This window comes from Dipodomys spectabilis, unplaced genomic scaffold, assembly GCF_019054845.1.
Source record: "Dipodomys spectabilis isolate Male_0828 unplaced genomic scaffold, ASM1905484v1 ptg000516l, whole genome shotgun sequence".
NCBI classification, from domain to species: Eukaryota; Metazoa; Chordata; class Mammalia; order Rodentia; family Heteromyidae; genus Dipodomys; species Dipodomys spectabilis.
The window spans coordinates 3,486,619-3,509,139 of NW_024871193.1; the positions used below are offsets into that span (position 1 = coordinate 3,486,619).

Consider the following 22,521-nt stretch of genomic DNA (forward strand, 5'->3'; position numbering starts at 1 on the left):
AGGACTCTGCAAAGCCAACCAGCAAGGTTTCACCTACCAGCCTGCCCAGTGTGCAGGTGGCCAAGCCTGGTGTCTGCTTGGGCTCATGTTTCCCTAGATCTGCAGAGTTAGGGAACCTTCAGATTCCCCCTGCCAGAGCCAGCATTGAATTGCCCACAAAGAGCGCCAACTGCTCCTCGTCCATCTACTGCTGTCTTTAGCAGTTTCCCCCCACTTGCATGGGACTCTCTGGTGCAACCAGTCTTAGTGGAATATGTCTGGGTAGCAAGCACGCATCACTTTTCATTTGTAAGCCAGCAGACTACTAATACAGGCTCATCATCTGCCCCGTGCCAACCTGGACAGCCCTGTCCCTCCCAGCTTCATTGCCCACCCTGTGTTTAGGGGCCCCCGAGCTCAGGTTCTGCTCCCGAACCTGCCCATATATTCTGAAAAGAGCCCAGAGAAATACTTGGCCTTTTTTGTGCCCGAGAAGTCAGGCCACAGTGAGGCTTATTCAACCCCTGCCTTGCTCCAAGCATATCCTCCAACAGAAGAACACCCCCAGGCTCCACTGCAGACTTCTGATAGGTAAAACAAGAGGCTGTGCTTGTGCTGTCCACAGTCACTAGCCAGCAGTCCTGTCAAAGGGGCATCTGCTAAGGCCTCCCAAGTGGATACAGGGGCTCTGACATCAAGACAGAGGCAGGCAGGTGCATCCATGCAGGTTGACTTTGGAACAGCTCCTCTTCCAGGTGCAGACCTCGTGGCCTTTGAATCAGATCATGACATTGCAAAAGATCACAGCACACACTAGAAGAACCCAATAAGAAATGACCCTGTGCTCAAAAACCTGACAGAGGCAGGAAATCAGAGAGAGAGAGAGAAAGAGAGAGAGAGAGAGAGAGGCTAGCTGTGCTTTGATGCTGTTTCAATATCCTTGCCAAGAAAAGCATATTTTTATCTAGAAATAAAGAGGAAAACTTCGAACTCTAATATAGATCAATTAAACTTCCTACCATAAACAATCACAAAAGTGGAAGCTGTGTGATAATAAATATATGTATATAAATGTATATGTAATATAAATATGTAGGTATGTATATGTATATTCAAATATACAATTTGAATATATATGTATAACGTATATATGTTTAAAGTACAGAGGGAAAAAAGTAATACATAGTATTTGAACGAATAATAACCAATACTTTCCCAATTTTGATTGAAAGCATGAACCCTTCTATGCAGGAATCTAGCAGCTCAAAAAGTCAATTAACATAATTACCCAGGTCCACACTAAGACACATTTTAATTAAATAAAGACAGAAAACCTCCCAAAGCACAGACACAACTCATCACACCCAAGTGATCTTCAATGTTATTATGAAAACTTTCTCATGAGAAAATAGGTTAACTATTAGACAGCAAGGGAAACAATTTAAGGTGCTAAAAGGACATATTGAAAACCCACCTTTCTAACAAATATACTTGTTCCAAATGTAAGAGATGAGCTAAGTACCTACCGATGGCTAAGGCCTATAATCCTAACTACTCAGGAAGGTGAATTGTGAGGATTGTGGCTCAAATCCAGCCTGGAACTTGTCTCTCAGGAGGAAGTTGTAGGACACAGGTGTCCTTGAGAAGGAGGGGGGCCTTGTGCAGGGCCATTGCTGGAATAAGACATAGGATAAGGTGGCCATCAAGAATGGAGGCTATTAGCTAGTGTCTCCACTGAAGCAATTTATAATATGCAGTAGTCCTCTAGAAAATCAGAGGATTTTGACCACTGTCCTAGTGGTTTCAGAAATGCCATGATAAATACCAGAGCAACTTCAAACCCACCTGGAGTCCTTAGTAACAGTCTTTGAAGCCTAAGAGCTAGAGTGTCAATTTTGGCAGGCTGTGATTGGTCCACTATTTCTCGGACCTCACTGGTCCAGAGTCTGATTGGTCCATTTCCTCCATGATATCACTATGCCTGGTTGTGATTGCTCCAAGGTGTGAGGCCATGCAGGATATATAGGAAGCCACCATGTTCCAACCTATGTCAGTTAACAGATCTGGGAGATCTTGCTTGATGACCCGCTGGACTGACTCAAAGCTGATTGTTTTGGTTGTGGGGACTGGTTGTCATTTGGATTTTGGTATTTCTTTTTACTTTTTCTGGGTTTTCCAATATTTTATTTAGTTTATTTTAGGTAGGGATGCTACCTGCCATAATAGCAGAAGGATGGAAGAACACAAAAATCAAGCTCAAGCTCCTTGAAGGAAGAGATCAACGAACAATACCAGATGAAAGAGCTCATCCACAAAGGTACCAATGGACAAGTGAAGCTGGCACATCCCCAACTCACAGACAAGGATGTGGCATTTAAAATACTCTAGAAGTGAGAGTCCTCATCATTGGATAAAGAATGAGGTGAACATTTTTAAGACGGTATGGCACAAACACATGATTAGGTTGTACTAAAGTGATGGAGAAGGAAGAGTATGTATGTCTCATCATGGAACTGGCCATTAGGGGATACCTCTTGGGGTGGATCTGAAAATCCTGCCATCAATATGAGGATTAAACCAGGAGGCTCATCATACAAATTGTAAGTGTTGTTCACCACCTATACCAAAACAGAATCACACACGACCTTAAGTCCAACAACATCCTATTGGACACCAAAGGCAATATCAAGGTCAGTGGTTTGAGTCTGAGCATCTGGCTCACCCCGGGGCAAATCCTAACAAATGTATGTGATGCTGTGCTATTCTATCCCCCTGAAATATTCCTCGAAGGAAGAAATGATGCCAGGTGCAAGGGAGACTGAGATCTGAGGATCAGGGTTCAAAGCCAGCCCAGGTTGGCTCTACCATCTGAGCAGATTCATACTGATACCAAAGACTAATTTGAGGAGGAGACTGCAGAGGACAGAGTTGGCTAGCAAAATAGCTACCACTCTTCTCAGAACAAGCTGCTGAATTTGGGCCTAGGAACAGAGCAGTTCCAGCCAAGAGTGGAGAGCCCTAAGAGATATCAAAGATAACCTCACTTGAAAGCCAGGAGGCTGTTATTGGGACGGGAGAGATTTGTAGGGGGTCTACTAAAAAAAGATTTGTAAGTGGGACCCAAGAATGGAGATCAAAATATTGTTTGCCTAGCAACGCCCTCAGTCCATCCCAGAAGACAGGTGCACCAACTGTCTTAGGATGGATTCCAGACAAGGGGCACCTTGTACTGCACTGATAAACTGACATTGTAGTTATTAAAGCACATAATTTTTGTGCATTATATCAGTTCCTTGCACATGCAAAATGATTTGAATTATATTTAAACTACACCTTAGTCTTTAAAAATGTAGTTTGATTTATTTTATTCTATGTTATTCAAGATGAGTCTCATTATGTAGCCAAGACTGTTCTTAACTTCATAATTCTACTGCCTAGGTACAGGTGTGTACCTCCATGTCATCCATCATACTATAATATGCACCTTTTCTTAAGTGTTAATATTTTATTTATCCCTTGGCAGTACTGGGGTTTTGATTCAGAGGCTGCTTGGCAAGCAAGTGCTCTACTCCTGCCCCAGTCCTTGCTCTTCATTTTACTTTAGATGAGCTCTTATTGTGTTAATTCGCTTGGGTCTTTATCAGACTGTGATTGTAATGTATTTTTCTGCTGGGAAGCTGACATTTAACTCAGATAGTTCAAACCCTTTTTGTCTTTTTATAGTTTTAGTAAATATATTTTTTCTTATAATAAAGATGGTACACAGAGTCATTACAATTATATGTCATTTTAAAATTCAAAACCTTATTTTAAAAGAGTTAACATGCATATAATCACTAAAATTTATCTCTAGAAAAAATGACTACCAGAATAAATGTTTTTGGAGGCTGGGTCAGTGGCATTTGGTATTGTTCTCACTTCAGCTCTAGACAATGCTACATAGTTCAAGACCTGCATGGCCTAAATAAAACCAAGTAAAAAGTAAAAAAAGAAAATGATCCTTTAGGGCACAGCTGTGGAAGATTTGAAGTACTTTTGTATATTTTATTGACCATTTGTACATTTCTGTGGTGATGAAAGTGATATAGCAATTATGTTAGAATTTGACACATTCTTCTAAGATAGCATAGCATTACCACATGACCCAGCAATTCCGTTGCTCATTGTATACCCAAAAAAACTGAAAACAAAAACCAATAGCTTACATGCCAATGATAACATCAGCAATGTTTACAATAGTCAGGAGTTGTAAACACCTGGAGTGTCTATCCGATGAATAGGTTTATAAAACGTGAGGTATGCATAAATGATGACTCATCCACAAAAGGCTGCAATTAATATATATCTGTCATCGATGGACACAAAAATAATCTATTATGTGAAATATATTGACTAAACCATTTCATAAGAGAAAAATGGAAGATTAAAAGTTTCTGGGGCAGGTCATTGGGGGTGATTAATACTCAATGATTGTGTGGATTCCATCAGTATTGAAAAGAAAGTTCACGAACAGAGGTAATGGTTACAAAGTAGTGTGGATATAATTAATATCACTGAATTGTATTCCTTCCTAGCAATCATAAGGCCCTGTTTTCAATCCCCTGCACATCCAAAAAAAGAAATGCTAAATCTTCCTTCTGTTACCTGCCTTGAGTGGTCAGTGCTCTTCTACTGTGATGATTGTATTCCTCAGAGGATCTCTGGTGGATCTCTGATGTTTATTCATACTTTTACATATGATCCATCATTTGAATATTGAGTTTGAGTTTTAAAAGATTTGTGAATTAAAATGAGGGTAGTGGCTGTAGTTTAAATTCGAGGCTAAAGAAGGAAGATCCCTATTCAGACAAGGCTGCATAGAAAGGTCATTTCCAAATCACCATACTAGTGCTGAAACTGGAGGGACAATTGCTTGTAAGCAATTACAAGTGAGAGAAAAGTAAGAGATAAGTTTCTGATAACATTAGATTTTGGTCATGTCAGTTTAGATTTAATATTTGCATAATTTTAAAAATTTTCCTTTCCCCTTACTTTCAGTATATTATTTTGAAATTTTGTAGTGTGTTCTTGTTTGCTGCATTTAAAAGAAACATAGTTTTCCTTTGCATCATATTAACATTTTTTGTATTACATTGTGTTACTTATTTTTGAAAGTTTTTATGTTTTTTTTTTCTCAATCTAGAGACTGGCCACTGCCTCAGAGATTTTGCTCAGTTGTGCCAACTGAGTCACAGCACAACTTCCACCTTCTTTCTTTTTGAAAAGTCCAGGCAAAGCCCAGCACAACTAAGGAAGTTGAAATCTGATGCTCTTGGTTTGAAGCCAGTCTGAGCAGCAAAGTCTGAGGTTCTTTTATTTTCCATTGGTTGTGGGGCCTGAACTCTAGGCCTAGGGGTTGTCCCTCAGCATTCCAGCTTAAGGTTAGTGCTCTATCAATTGAGCTGCAACACCATTTCCGGCTTTTTTTGTATATGTGGTTCTGAGGAAACAAATCCTGGGTCTCATGCATGCAAGGCAAGCACTCAACCACTGAGCCAACTTCCCAGCTGGAGTCTGAGATTCTTATCTCCAATTAATCACCAAAAAGCTGGAATGGTAGGACTCTAGCCTTAAGTAAAACAGGGCAAGTTCAATTCCTCGTACTGGTAATTACATGCACAAGTCTCATGGACATTTGGTAGGTCTGGCTTTGAACTGCAGCCCTTGGATTTCAGCCTCCTGGGTAGCTAGGATTTACAGGCATAAGCAACCAGCCTCTGTCTAATTTTAATATTTTTAACCAGCTCTTCCCTTCAACCTCAATGCTTTTTTATTGCGGTCAGTAGACCTAATCTCTGGGCCTCATTGCTGTTTCTTACCTATTTTTACGGAGGGTAGGGTTTGAACTCTTGGCCTGAGTGCTGTCTTTGAGCTCTTCAGCTTAAGATGAATGCTCGAGTTCTTCACCCACAGTGTCACTTAAGGTTTTCTGGTGGTTAATTGGACATAAGAGTCTCATGAACTTTCCTTCCCAGGAAGGCTTTGAACCGTGATCTTCATACCTCAGCCTCCTGAGTAGCTAGGTTTACAAGACAGAACCACAAGTGTCCTTGTGTTTCTTAGCTTTTTGGCTCAAAGGTGATGTTTTACAACTTCCACAGCTCAGCTTTTAGCTTTTTTTCTGGCTTATGGACATAAGATTCTAATGTACTTTTCTGTGTAGTCTGGCTACACACCGATCCTCAGATTTCAGATTCCTGAGGTGCTCCAGTTATACACATGAACCACAAAACCATTGCTCATTTTAAAATGTTAATATGTTCTTTTTTCCATTTAAAATTTTTTTTTGCATTTTTAAAAAATTTTTATTGTATATGTGCCAGTCATGGGGCTACAAATCAGAGACTGGATACAATCCCAGAGCTTTTCCTTCAAGACTAGTGGCTTACCAAATGAGTCAAAGGAAAGCTTGTAGATATACTTGTTTTGTCTTGGTGCTTGAAATACGACCCTAGGTGCTGTCCTAAAAAGTGATTGCCCAGTTTGCCATTTAAGTCACAGCTCAACTTCATTTTTTTTTTAATTCTTGGTAGTTAATAGGAGATGAGCCTTATGCAAAGCCCCGAATGAATCAGTTGCCTGAAATCTGAGGATCATGGTTCAAAGCCACCCAGGGCAGGAAAGTCCATGAGACTTTTAGCTCCAATTAATCAATGAAAAGTTGGGAGTGGTGGAGCTCTATCCTTGAACAAAACAGTTGCAAGCCATAGGATAGCACATAGATGCACACAGAGAGAAAGCCTCATGGACTTTCTTGTATGGGCTAACTTTGACCAATGCACCTCAGATTTCATCCTCTCTTCATCCTCTCTCCGTTTAAAATGTTATTGATCCTGCGGCTTCGCCTCTGACTCTGGGATCTATATCTTAGCTTTCACAATCAATGCTGGTGTTTTTAACACCTCTGCCACAGCTCAAGGTTTTGTGCTGTGTAACTGGAGATAAGAGTCTCAAGCAGGTTCCTCCCCTGGCTGACTTGACACTGCAATCCTCAGATGTCAGCCTCTTGTGTAGTAAGGATTACACACATGACCAGCAACATTTGGGTCATTTTAAAACTTTAATATGTGCTTGCTTCCACCTCCTTTTATTTTTATTATTTTTTTCATTTTTGCTTGTCCTGGGAGTAGAAATTGGATTTCAGATGCTCTCTCAGTGCATACATGGGACTAACCATAACATTTGGCTTTTGTGGGGAAGTTAATTGGAGAGAAGAGCTATGCCAGATTCAGGAGGCTGAAAATTGAAGAAAGTCCTTAATGCTCTCTTCTCTAATTAACCACTAAAGGCTTACTTGGACTTCCTATCACTCTACAATCCCTCACGACGGACCTGGTCATCTACAGACACTTTCTTGTAAATGTCATCCTTTGAAAACATGTACAATTCTATTTGTTCCTCATCTTAAGATCTAAACCTACATAGCGCTGATCTCAATTAGTCATGGAATACCAAATACGATAGGAAGACAAACCTGAGAGAGACACATGCAATACAAAAGCAGAGCTTGCTCAGTTCCTCAGCACTCAAAGAGGGGAGGATGTGGAAGGGGGGAGAACTTCATGAGCCTTTCTACTCTTTATTTTAGCAGTGGGTTGTGGGAAATGTGTGGTTTCATTTCAACATGAAAATATCTCAATGCATGGCGATCTTGCCTGATGGGTTTATATTTTCTGCATAAATATTATGGAAACTCATACATAACTCTTTTCATCCTGCAGTAAAGGTCAAAGCAGCAGCAAATGGAGATGAAAACAGATGATCTCCAGAGTCACAACTTAAGAAGGTTTCAGAGGATGGGGATTTTCCCTTGACTCCTTTTCCTCTTTCTTCTGATAGCTCGTAACTGTAAGGGTGATGTTGACAGTTGTTTTTAGGAATTTTTGTTTTTCTCCAGATTCAAGTCTTATCTCTGCTTAGTTTGTTCTCTATGCAGTATTTGACTTGCTCAGCTTCTGCCTGATGGCATCAACGAACTCCTCTTTCAGCTTGGTTAGTTCTTTTCTCATCTCATCTAAAATATCCTGCTTCAGTCTGTCACAGTCAAGGCTTTCTGTCTGGATCCGGTCGGCACTGGGCTAGGACAAGGGTGTGGACTTATAATGGCTCATAGGACCTGTTGTCAAAAACAATCTGATTTTTCCTTGGAGAGTCTCATCTGGAGATGACGGGTGACTTGCTGCCATTCATTGTATTTGTTCTTTCCCAAGGTTTCCTGGTTGGTTCAGGTGTACTTGTTGATAAGACCTTAGAAGTTACAGGTTCTGATTCTTCATTTTTTGCTTCTATTGTTGATCCCTTTTCAGCCATTCTCCTCCTTCTGGCCAGCAGGAGACTCATTTCCTCCATTAAGCTGCTACCTGCCAAGGGAACGGGTCCATTTCCACCACCCATGTCTGTTTTAGCTGACACGGAGTTCACATCTGTGAACACCAGGCAAAGAGGCATCTTCCACATGTGACAATTTCCTAAGCTTGGCTCCAGCAATCGCAACTGCAAGTCCAATTAAAGGAAGATTGTCTTCTGAAAAGGATCCTGAAAAAAAATCTGGATGCAGGAAGGGCCGGGCAGGAGGTGGTACAGGAGAGGGTCTTGATTAGGAAGAGTGCGTGGGGGAGGAGGGCTAATGGATAGCAGTGGGGTGAAGGAGGAGGTTCTGGGGGAGGAGAGAATACAGAGGCCTGGGCTGGACCTGGTGGGAGTGTTGGAGGAGATGGAGGTGCACGTGGTCCCAAGATAACACCCTGGGGGGCTGGAGCCTCCTACAGCAGAGACTTCCTGAAAGCCTGACTCAGAAGCAGAGGGGTCTCCCAGCTCAGAGTTTACAGGGGTCTCCACAAAGGCAGAGGTGGCATTACTCGGCACTCTGCTCTCTTGATCCCATTCCACTTGCTCCAGCTGCTCCAGCTGCTCCCCCTCCAGCTGCTCCACCTCTCTCTTTCCAACCTCTCTCCAGCCTCTCTCTCTCTGGTCTTTCCCTCTCCATTCTTTCTCTCTCCAGCCTGTCCCTCTCCAGCTCCTTCTGACGTTTCTGTTCTTGCAGTTGTCTTCTTTGGATGTCCAACTCTTCTTGGGATGGGCCATTTTGAACTTGATCAGTCAGTTGTGAATTTTATCTAGGCAATTTTGGTCCTGCCTCCTGTGAATTCAGCACTTCTAAGGCATGCATCATTGCACTTGCGAAGACATTAGCATCCTCTTTGCTGCCATAGTTAAGACTATATACCTGCCTGGCATCTCGCCACTGGTGGAAGGTCTGTGTTGCTTGATTATACTTTAATCCTTTGGGGATGGCACAACTGATCACCAACTGATGATCCTGGATCTTCCTGCCCAGCACTCTGAATGTGTTGTTGCATGTATGGTGATAGATATGAACTCTGCTGAACCCAGCTGAACCACAGCTGGCACCCACTTTTATTGGCATCATCACAAACCAATGCAGCAGCTCTTCCCTGACAGATACTCTGTTCACTCATTGAGCCGGTGGGACTGATGGATGCGGCACGGGATTGGGCTCCTCTGGAACGGCAGGGTTGGCTCATTCAGTGCTTCTCTGCTACACTGGCAGCCAGCTACTCCATCACCTGCTGTTGCGCCGGCCAGGTCTGGGTTGCAGGGTAGGTGGGCCGCTTTGGCTGCCTGCTGCTGCCGCTGCTGATGCACAGGCCCCTGAGGACCGCGCGGACCAAGAGGACTGCAGCTGTCCCAGCCGTGGGAGGAGAGTGGGGCGTGCCACGAGGCGCTGGTGCGGGATGTGTGGAACACTCAGGCTCTGCCCTCCCCCCCGCCCTCCCCTACCGCTGTCGCCCTCCCCCTCTCTTCCCCCGTATAAGTAAACTTTTATATCTTACAAAAATAACTTTTAGCTGGGGACTGGTGGCTCATGCCTGTAATCCTACTCAAGAGGCTGACATCGAGGATCACAGTTTGAAGCCAACATAGGTAGAAAAGCCTGTGAAATTCTTATCTCCACTACACTACCAAATATACTAGAAGTGTGGCTATGTATGACTCAAGTAGTAAAGTGCTAGCCTTCATCAAATGATCTCAGTGCCCAGGCCACGAGTTCAAGCCCCTGGACTGGTACAAAAAGAAAAGTTTCATTAGTTTACATTATACTAGGATTATGGTGTGAGACACCAGTGCTGGGATTAAGAAACAACTTTTGTAGTAGCTACCACTTTTGATCTTTTCCCTAGGAGTTTTTATGATTGTTTTTATCCATGCCTTATATTTACATTCCACTAATGGAATTATTTTTTTGGTTGGAGGCACATTTCAATAATTCAATAACATATCAAAAACACATTTTTCGTTATTTTAAATAGAGAAGGGAAACATATGATGAGTCTGAGCCCAGCAGAGAATGAATGATGGTTTGATTGCAGATATGTGGAATGTATTCCAGGATGTAGGAACCTACCAATTTGGGTGCTTCAGTTATCAGGTCTTCCTGAAGCTTCACAATAAACTTCTATGATGTCATAGCTACCTTTGCTATCACAACCGATAGGTGTCAGGCACTGATCTCACCCTTAGGTGGACTTAGATACACAGGGAGGAAAACATAATATTTAGTAGAAATGACGATTTACCATAAGACCACAGCTTGATGAGCTTTCCTGATTGAACTTTGAGATTTCATGAGCAGAACAGGCTCATCTCCTCACAAGACTACTAAGCACTGAGGACCAGGCACTATTGTAGGCAACTAGAGAGACAGATGTGAATACAGATGTGAATGGCCTGCCTCCATGCACATGTCATGCTGTTGGAGAAAACCATAAATCAAAATGATAATGTCAATAAATCAGAAGGATGGTCATGTGGGGAGACAGCTTCACTTTGAGGATTGGAGGAAAAGACATGATATGATAGTAGGAGGCATCATCCATGCAATTATTGCTTTTCCAGGTTGGCTCCAATCTCAATCACAGATCTCATCCTCCTGAGTTGCACACTATAGGTGTCAGGCACCTGCAGTGGACTCTTTGATATAAATATAACAAATGTGTGTTAAGTTTCTTGGAAGTTTTTTGTGAGAAAGGTTAAAAATTAAACATATTATGCACCCTAAACTTTCTTTTCACTATCTTCTAATTATTTCAGTATGAGCAGTCTTACTCACTTTTTGGAAAAGTCAAGACATTTTTTTTTCATTGTTCAAATCCTGGAGAGGGAATAAAAATGACAGCTTCTTTGCCAAAGTACTAGAATGTACTAGTCATTTTAACTGACCAGTTTTGCCAAATAATATGTCTTGCCCTTCATGGATTTTTCATCTTCAATAATGTTAGATGAATAAAACTATAAATAGGAGAAAAGCAACCACATAGTAGCAAATTTATCACAATGACATATATAAGCTGTCCACTTTTTACCAAATGAAAACAGTTGCCACAAGCATTAAAAATTTGAATAAAAACTTGGAGATTCTTCCTCTTCATACAGTTGGTTTTTTTTCTTTTTTTCTTCTTGTTTTGTTTGTTTGTTTTGGTTGGTTGTTGGCCTTGACCTTTTGGTCTGGGGACAGTCCCTCAGCTATTCAGCTCAAGGAGAGTGCTCTACCACTTGAACCACAGCACCACTTCTGGTTTTCTGGTGGTTTTTTTGGAAGTAGGTCTCACAGAGTTTCCTGACCAGACTGGCTTTGAACTGCAATCCTCAGATCTCAGCTTCCTCAGTAGTAGGATTGCAGATGTTAGCCACCAGCAACTGGTCAAAATAGTATTTTTTTCAATTTGGCTAGCTTGAATGATTGCCAAGGAAATAAATAGACCGTAAAATTGTTAATTTGTGCTAAAATTTGCAATAGTTTTACCTTGACGAGTAGTGAAATATTTAGAATTACATATTTTGAGAAAATGTAGCTGATTAGCTTTTATTGATTTAAAATACTAATATACATCTCTTTTTTATTTAAAATACTAAAATATATCTCTCTTTGTAGACACTGAATTCTGAGTTCAAAACTTGTACTTGTTGGCAGTCACTCTGAGAGTTAATTCTGTCAGCTCATTTTTAAATCAATCATAGATTAAGTAACTTGAAGCTTACAAGGTGTCTTTTGGTAAGAATAAGTGAAATAAGCCTAAACTCCTGCCTTTCGAGTAACAGAAGAAATCCTAACGTCTAGAATGTATAGACTCAAAATATGAAACACACAAAGAACATTAAGGGAAAAGAACAAATAATCTTATCAATAAATAGGTAAGTGAATTGACTAGATAGGTCCCAAATTAAATATAGATGTCTACAGAATACACGAAAAATATTCAATGTCTTTAGCAATCAAGGAAATGCAAATCAAATATATGTTGAAGTTCCATCTCTGCCTAATGAGAATGCCTATTATCAAAGAATACACAAATACTGGCAAAGAGGTGGAGAAAGACACTCTACACAGTGTTGGCCATTAAGTGAATCAATGTAGCCACAACAGAAATCAGTGTGGAAATTCCACCCAGGAAATCCTACATATACACCTGAAGAAATTTAAGTCAGCGTTATAGTGGAGCTGTGTGCACACACATTTTTTACAGCAGGATTCAAAATAGTCATGTTTTAGAATAAGCCACCACAGGCAGGAAAGTATGTACAACTGTTATCTCCAATTAACAATAAAAACAAATCTGTGAATAGAGCTGTAGATCAAGTGGCAGAATACCAGCCTTGATGGATAAAAAGCCAAGCAAGAGAAGAAGACCCTAGGGTCTAGCCTCAGGACTGCCAAATGTGCATGTACGCATGCATTGCCCCCCTCCCCCGCACAATGCTGCCTATATTTTTTAGCCAAGCTTCTTATTCCCCTATGATTCATGCACCTATGACAGAGCTAAATATAATGGGAAAGTGATATTTAAAATGGAAAACTTTTACTGAATACCCAGGTATATTTCTCATTATTTTTTGTAGTCACTGGGCTTGATCTCACAACCTGAGTGCTTTCCTTGAGCTTTTTCACTGAAGGTTGGCTCTCTACAACTTGGAGCTACAGTTCAACTTCCGGTTTTGTGATGGTTCATTGTAGATAAAGAGTCTTAAGGACTCAGTCCTCCACACACTTTCTAACGGCAATTCTCAGATTTCAGCTTCCTGAATTGATAGAATTACAGGCTTGATCCACCAACACTGGGCTAGAACCTGAGTATTTTCACCATTGCTCATTGGAAGAATTCAATTCTTTTTCCTCTGGAATGCTTGCCATGCATATTTCTCTCTGGATAGCAATTGAGCAAAGAGAGAGGTTCCAGTAGCTCACACCTATACATCCTATCTACAGAAAAGTCTGATATCTGAGGATAGTCGTTCAAAGCCAGCCCAGACAGCAAAATCTGGTAGACTTTTCATCCCAATTAACCACAAAAAAGCTGTATGCTGAGCTGAGCCTTAATCAGTAGAGTTCTATGTTGATCAAATACCTCAGGGATAGACCTCAGGCACTGAGTTCAAACCCCAAGATCAGTGAACACGGTTACACACATGATGTGCATAGACACACACACACAATTTTATAAAAGAGTTCTCAAACCTAACAAGGTGCCATTCTAATCCCTTAATGTCATGCTTTGCTTGGGCTGCAATCCATGCTGGTAAACAGCATCTACAGGGATTAAGAAGCTCAGAGCCAATCTGGACCCACCCAGACCGGAAGCAGGAGTGAAGTAACACAAGCATGAGGACCCCACTCACTCACACTGGAAGGAGGAGTGAGGTGACACAGGCATGCGGCCCCCACTCATCCAGAGGGGACATAGGAGTAAGGTGACACAGACAATGGCAACTACCCAGCCAGACCAGAAGCAGGAGTGTTGTGGTGAAAGCCCACAGCCCCCACTCACCCAGACCAGAAGCAGGAGTGAGGTGTGCAGTCAAATGGCCTTACCCACCCAGACCGGAAGTGGGAGTGAAGTGACACAGGCATATGGTCAGACTTATCCTTCCAGGAAGCAGAAGTGAGGTGACGGTAGCATGCCACACCAAAGGAGCCTCACGAACCATGGTGGCCCCCTGAGAAGGAAGGTAAGGTTCTATGTCAATCCAGCCTTCTTTCCTGGCCTTTTATGAAGGGCTGCTGGGTTCAATGGTGCACTCAGTAGGTCATAGGGCTCAAGCTATGGACACTGCTGTCCTCTCCCAACTGGTACTGCACCTGCTGCAGCTTTGGCAGCAAACTTAATAAGTTCTAATTCACAGAATGTATACCATGAACCATTAGTGTCTTCAGGTACCATGTGACACCTGCTAGTCACTTAATATTACAGTTGCCAATGTCTTAAGTGCTTTCTGAAGAGAGGGAGAAGGGGTCATACATCCAACTGTTCAAAAATGCCTTTGGATGACACTGTATTGGCCCAAGAATGAGTCGACACAGCTGGCATCCAGGTATTTTGGGAAATTCTTTTTGGCCATGCTTTCTGTTTGGCCTTGGAGAGTCTTAGGCTTTTCTTTGTTGACACAGAAGATGGGAAAGTAATTGCTAAGGCTTATATAGTCAGGAGCCATTTCCTTCCTGCCCTTCTGAGATGGCATCTCACTACATAGCCAAGACAGCCTTGAACTTAATGTGTTTCTGCCTCAGCCTCCCAAGTGATGGAATTACAGGCTTACACCACCATGCCCAACTATCTGTCATGGGCCATTTGAAATAGAAAAATCATGACATGTGTTCTATATCTACTAACACTCTTATGCAAAGATCAAATAACTTACAGCCTGGTTGTTAAGAATATAGACTCAAATTCAAGTGAATTTCAAATAAAATTCTGGTTTCTTACCTGCTTTTGGTTAAAGAGGAAGACACTATATCACTGAGCTTTATTCACTTGTATACAAATGTGAATGGAGCCAAGAACAGGTGGCTCATGCCTACAATCTTACTCAGGAGGCTGAGATGGAAGGATTGTGTTTCAAAGCCAGCATAGGCAGAAAAGGCCATATGAGATTCTTAGTTCCAATTAATCCCTCAAAAACCATAAGTGGGCTGAGAAGGTGGCTCAGTAGAAGTGTGCTTTCCTTGCATGCATGAGGCCCTCGGTTGGAATCCTCAGAATCACATAAGAAGAAAAAGCCGGAAGTACACTATGGCTCAAATGGTAGAATGCTAGCCTTAACCTGAAGAGATGAGACACAGCACCCAGTCCCAGAGTTCAGGCCCCATGACTAGCAAGACTAACAACAACAACAAAATAAAACATAAATGGAGCTGTGGCTCAAGTGGTGGAGTGCTAGAAAGTGCATCAGGGAGAGCACCCAGGCCCTGAGTTCAAGCTCCATGACCAACTAAACAAAAACAAAAACAGAAATGGAGCTGTGGTTCAAGAAGTAGAGTTCTAGAAAGTGAATCAGGAACAGGACCTGAGTTCAAGCACCACAATATACAATTGGATACTGGTATTTCCCATCTCCTAAGGTTGTCATGATTATTCAATGAACACAATTTTTTGAGCATTTCCTATTGAAAAGAGGGGTTTTTAATGACCAGCAAGTGATTTATGATGCTGCAGAGCATGCAATGGATACCCTCTACTTCAGTGGAGAATTGAATGTTAATTTTGAGTCCAGAAGCCAAACTGATGAGCCAGATACTCTTTTGGAAAATGGTTTCATATGGTAGACTCAGTTTCCCACATGTCAGTTTGCTGTTCTGCTTCTAGTCAGAAGATCTCTAAGACTCAGGAAAGGATTCAAGCTCTCTGTTAAACCATGCTGTAGCCATTTTATTTTTATTAAAGGAATAAGTAATCTAGATATTGCTGGCTCATGCCTATTATCCTCGCTGCTTAGGAACCTGAGATCTGAGGATCATGATTTCAGACCAGCCCACGCAACAAAGTCCATGAGACTTGTCTCCAATTAAGCAGTGATAAACCCAGAAGAAGAAGTATGGCTTAATAGAGTATCTTTCCTAAGAAAAAGTTCTATTTAAGCTGTCCCATATGTTGGGACATTGCCACCTACAATACTTCCGGACCATGTCTTCCTTTAGTGTGTTGGCCTATGGCCTGGCTTTCACTCCTGTGGATATAGGCTGTTTGGCCATCCACCCTGGGGGTGGAATGATCTGTTTATCGAAAATACTGCCCAGAAAAAACAACTATGATGTAAACAATGTTTGACAAGTTGTTAAGTCCAAAGTTACAGTGGTAAGGATGATTATTGTTTACCTTTTTTTCATTAAATAGTTAATTGCTTTTTAAAGTTTATCTGCTTATTTAATGTTATGTAGGAAACCAAAAGTTAATACTTGGGTTTTTTGGTGAAATTTGAAACTAGGCAAGTAAAAGCACTCATTGTCCCCAAATTCAACATTTAAAAATATTAAAACATTGTTCATATGTTTTAGTCACCAGAAATTTAGGACAGGCATGGTAGCTCACACTTGAATTGCTAGCTGCAGAGAGGATTATTAGGATTTAAGGCTAGCCTAGGCAAACATTCACTTTATTGGATCTCTGGGACAGACCAGCTCGGCCGGAGCACTGGGACCGATGGGACAGGGATCTCGGGATAGGTGGGCAAAGGAGTCGGCGAAGTGACAAACAGACACAGACTCAAAAGAGTTGCATCTGAGTGTATCTTTATTGAGGAGAATTAACATTTTTATACAGTGTGTGATTGTGACATAGATTCTTTGTTTATTTAAGCACGTAATCAAATTTTTTTAAAGGCAAAGCATTGATGAATTACATGAAAATTAATGACTATCCCACCAACTGTTTAAGCTAAGTGGTGCGAAACAAGTCTAGCATATTGTTTAATAGAATACATCATCTATTCAGCCTTTTTATGTTTAATAATTAACAAAGTTGAGACAAGGCTGTACTTACATTATACTCTTTTTAATTTTATTTTTATCCAACTAATTTCATCTTTATAAGCTCCTCTATAAGGAAATGGTTCTTGGTTGGTTCAGGAAATATGTTACTAACTTTATATTTTGTGTGAAAACACCATCTATTCCCCATAATGTAAGTTGGACTAAACTTAATCATAACTGTTGGGAGAATCTTTCTTTTTCTTATCTAATCAGAGGTCTCTTCTTTTTTAGAACTCTCTAAACTACTAGGATAACTCTTTCTAACTTAGTTTAATTTATTGATTTTGTCTGTTGGACATATCTGAAAAATTTAAGTCTCTATATTTACTATGCGTGAGCTGTAAAACCGCTTGTGAAGTTGTAGGAGTTTCTGGAGGCAACGTCACATCAGATGATAGATTGATTGGGGGATTGCCCACATTTAATATTTGGCCTTAGTCTTTATTACTTAGAGAAGCCATCTCTATTGGACTGAAAAAATACAACATGCTCTGTTCGTGGATCAATAAAAAAATAGCCAAAATGAGAATAAAGGCAACAAATGTACAGCCAAGAAGAATATAGTAAGAATAAAGGTAGAGGCTATAAGAGAAGCCTTGAACCAACACCCCCTTCCTGGTGGCATGCTTCCTTGAAGCTCTTTGTCCAACACAATCTCTCACGCAGACTCCGCAGAAGGTGGCGTGACACCCACTGGTCACAGAAAGATGTCCACTCAGCTGGAAATACCAGGAACCACTGGAAGTACAGAAACAAGCGTTTGACCTTGTTTCTCTGGCCAGAGACTATTCATTGAACTTGCAGTCCCTTATTCTGTTGTCGATGTCAAATCAGAAGCCATCTATCCACCACAGGCAGCTTTATGGAAGTGCTCTGCCCACCTGCGCTGGCCTCTCTTTGCTGAACCCAGCTAAGGACTCCTTGCAGACACATCTTCATGGCTGCTTTGCCTGCTGTGATCTCTGCTCCTTTCCAAACGCTTGCTTCGGCAGCTTCTTCTCCATTGTGCCTCTCGGACTGAGTTCCAAAGGTGGTTGGATACTGAGCTGCTTGTTAGAGGAGGAAACAAGAGGTATTGTATACGATGGCAGGCCTGAACTGGCCTGGAGGCAGGACAAACGCTCTCCCAGGTGGGACTTGTCAGGGCACAGGGCAGGCATCCTGCCACTGGGCCCTGGGTCACTGTGGTGAGCAGCAGTCACACTGGAACTTCTCTTTCTCAGAGAACAACGGGTTAAGTCTGACCAGATTGTCTTTTTTAGGGAATCCAGTTCTCCACCAACTCCTGGGGGATGCCTGGGGCTTGAGTCTATGCCAGGCTCCACTCCTGTCCAGAACTTTTCATTCCAAAAGTTTCAACCAAGTGTATGTGGCGTGGCAGATCTCAATCAATATCTGAACCAAAATCATTGTGCTTTTAATTTCATCTACTCAGAAAGGGTAAAGAGAAGGATTGTGATCCATTCTGGCCTGCTCATAAACAGAAAACCCTGCCATAAAAATGGCTAAAGCAGAGCTGGGCACAGGTGGTTCATGCCTGTACTTTTATTTACTCAGGAGGCTGAGGTCTGAAGATCACAGCTCAAAGCCATTCTAGGCAGGAAAGTTTGTGAGATTCCTGCCTCCAATAATCCAATAGAAAACCAGAAGTGGAATTGTGGCTCAAACAGTAGTGCACTCGCCTTTAGCTGAAGAGTGCAGGTACAGTGTATTGGCACAGAGTTCAATCCACATGACTAACAAAACAGAAGTAACTAAAGCAAAAAGCGCAGGTGTATGGTTCACCTTGTAGAGCACCTACCTAAAATGCATGAAGCCCTGAGTTTAATTGCTAGGATAGAAAGGAGGAAAGGATGTGAAGGAATGGAATGAAGAAAAGAAAGAAGGGAGGACTTATGATATAATCAAATACTAGAATGACCTGAAGTATTAAAGGGATTACTAGTAGTTTATATAAAAATATACTGATTGTTTACTAAAAGGCAAATTTTAAAATGTGGAATTCAGGTTAAAATACATGTACAACTTTTGTTTTTCTGTAAAATGATACTTATGTGCTCCTTTAGTTTAAAAGTAGTAAATGAGTTTAAAACAATACAAGAGTGGTTAGAATGAATAATTATTTCTTATCACTTTCTCTGCTACATCCACCACTTATAAAATCAAAACAATGTTGATCATTTTAATTATTAATTCATTCGTATAATCTTTCATCTTTAGTGTATAGTCTATTGTACACACCATTTAAATGTTTGAACCCTTTTTGTTGTTTGTTTGTTTTTTGTGGGTCATGGTTCCTAAACTCTTGCCCTGGGCACTGTCCCTCAGCTCTTCAGCTCAAGGCTAGCACTCTACCACTTGAGCCACAGTGCCACTTCTGGCTTTTTCTGCTCATGTGGTACTGAGGAATCAAACCCAGAGGGTCGTACATGCAAGTCAAGAACTCTACCACTGAGCCACCTTCCCAGCACTGAACTCTTTTTTTTTTTTCCTTCAGATATGGGGCTTGAATACAGGGCATGGGTGCTGTCCCAGAGCTCCTTTGCTCAAGGTTAGCAGTATAGCATACCAGTTTAAAACACAGTGCCATTTCTTGCTTTTTAGGGATTAATTGGTAATAGGAGTCTCATGGGAACTTTTCTGCCCAGGCTGGCTTTGAACCACCATCCTCATTTCTCAGCCTCCTGAGAAGGTAGGATTACAGGCATGAGCCACCTGCACACAGCTGCTCATTTTTTTCTTTTAACAGTTATACAAGTTTAGTTACACCCCAAATAAGTGCAAACTGAGATGCAAATTGGCTTTAAATAAACCACGAATTGAGGATGTTGAGATCACAAGCGATTGCAAATTCGTTTTTACTTATTTTTTTTATGTGGTGCTTGAACTCAGGGCCTGGTTGCAGTCCCTGCTCTTTTGTGCTCAAAGCTATCACTCTACCAGTTTGAATCACAGTGCCCCTTCTGCTTTCTTGGTAACCAGTTAATGAGATCATAGTCTCACAGACTTTCTTACACAGGTTGTCTTTAAACCTCCGTTATCAGATCTCAGCGACCTGAATTGCTAAGATTACAGGCATGAGCCACTGTCACCAGCTTGTTAAAAAAAGAACGACAATTCATAAGCCAGGTACCTTGGCTCATGGCTGTAATCCCAGAGGATGAGATCTGAAGATAATGATTTGAATCTAATGATGGTAAAACGTCTCTGTGATTCTTTTATCTCCAGTAAACTGCACAAGAAAATCCAGAAGTGAAGATTTGCCTCAAGTGGTAGAGTGCACTCGAGCAAAAATAAAGCTCAGGAACAGCACTTAGATCCTGAGTTCAAGCTCCATTTCTGGCACACACACACACACACACACACACACACACACACACACACACACACACAAAACAAAAAGTAAATAGAAAATGTGAAGAAATCAAGGGAAAAAAATGGAATATTGTAAGGACTTTTGGGTTTAGAGGTATGACTCAGTTGGTAGGAAAAAAGCTAATGATTGTAACTCTCAGGTACCAAGGACTTAAAAAAACATAATTATCTGCTCTTTGTTTCCCTTTTCTCGTATGTTCTCATTTGGGAGCTCTTTTCTTTTAGAAAAAATATTGTTGTTTTAGCGGTGATATACAGCAAGGTTCTCTTTCTGTATGTCAGGTAACTAGTATATTTCCTTCCTTTTACATAGTCTAATCTGTTCCCCCATTCTGTTCCATTCCCTCCCTCCCATGTCAATCCGCAAGTTGCATGGTTTATTTTCATCAATGTCCAGTAGAGCCAGTGGGCTCCGCGGCTGCAATTTTTCATCCACTTTCCACTGATTCTGTGCCCTTCTCCCATCTTCTGTCAGATATGCATGCATATATAGTGTATATTGGGTAAAGAATACAGAGTCATCAGAAAATGAAAAGAGAAATTAAGAAAAGTTCCTTGTTTCTTTATCTTTACAATTCAATTTAGTATATATATATATATATATATATATATGCATATGCATATATATATATAGTTTTATATACATAAGAAGAGGTGCTTGTGTATCATAACTTGGTGATTTTCTACAAAGGCTTTCCCCTACTGTACTCACTGTACATGATGCCTAGAATCCTGTACAGTTTTCATATCCCATTGTGTTTTAAATCTAACTTCCACATAATCAGGAAGAAAATGTGCCATTTGTCTCTTTGATCTTGGCTTAACTTTATTAACATCATTTATTCTACTTCCTTCCATTTCCCTGCAAATGACATTATTTTATTCTTTCTAATGGCTCTGTCTGTAAAATTTCATTGTATATAGATAGCATAATTATTGGATCCATTCATTTATTTTGGGGCATCTGGGTGTGTACATATCTTGTCACTGTGAATTGAGCAGCAAGGAACATGGTTGTGCAAGTGTCCTTGCCATATTCTGGTTCATGATGCTCAGGGTAGATGCCTATAAGTGGTATGGCTGTAGGGAGGGTATTAGGGAAGGTCTGTGTTGCGATTTTTGAGCAACTTTCAGACTGCTTTCCAGAGTTGCTGTATTAGTATACATTCCCACCAGCAGTGCAGTAGGATTCCTTTTTTCTCCACTTCCCCATCAGCATTTGTTGTCAGAATTCAGAATATTTGGGTAAGATTGTATCTCAGGATTGCTTTGATTTACATTTTCTTTATGGCGAGGGATGATGAACCTTTCCTAATATGTTTCTTTCCCATTCTTTACATTTTCTCCTGAGAAGTCTCTTCTTGGCTCCCCTGCCCATTTAGTAATTGGTTTATGAGGTTTTGGAGGGGTACTTTCCAGAGATCCATTTATACATTGAATATTAGCCCTATGTCTGATGTGTTGCAGGTAAATATCTTTTGCCAATTCCTTGGCTGTCTTTTTAGTTTAGTGACTATGTCCTAGCCTGTGCAGAATTTTTTTTTCCTTTGATGTAGTCCCATTTGTTGGATCTATCTCCTATCTGTTCTGCCCCAGGAACTCTATTCAGGAAGTTCCTGCCTGTACCTATAAGTTCTAATATCATCCCTATTATGTCTTACAGTAGTTTGGCTGATTTTAAGGTAGTTAATCAATTTTTAGTTGATATTAGTGAAAGCACAGATCCACTTCGAGTTTTCTGCATATGGCTGCCAAGTTGCCCCAACAGGAATATTTGAAGAAGCTCTGATTTGTGTATGTGTGTGTGTGTGTGTGTGTGTGTGTGTGTGTGTGTGTGTGTGTGTGTGTGTGTATGGTCGGTCGTGAGGCTTGAACTCTGGGTCTCGGCGCTGTCCCTCAGCTATTCAGCTGAAGGCTAGTGCTTGAGCCACAGTTACGGTTTCCATTTTCTTGTGGTTTATTGGAGATAAGAGTCTCATGGACTTCCCTGTCCCTGGTGGCTTTGAACAATTATCCTCAGATCACAGCAGTTACATAAGCTAGGTAATAAGTATATTTCTTATCATCATTGTTACTTCCTCCTTTGTTTTTTCCTACCATCCCTTTCCTCCCATCACCAAAACTACACTCTCACCCCACCCCCGGCCTAAATTGTAAAGCTCATTTTTCCACATAGTGTATTGTGCATCTCATTATTACAATGGGTCAACCTAACCTATATCTCTATTTAAGCATTTTGTTTTTCCCTTCCCCTCCCCAAATTAGAAAAGTGTATATAAAAGTTGCAAGGCACCAACATAAAATAC

At 41.0% G+C, this 22,521-nt stretch overlaps 1 pseudogene; it reads right to left on the reverse strand.

The window, feature by feature from the left end:
• Positions 1-7,946: 7,946 nt before the first annotated feature.
• On the reverse strand, positions 7,947-9,497 carry LOC122099489 (annotated as a pseudogene).
• Between the last annotated feature and the right edge of the window lie 13,024 nt (positions 9,498-22,521).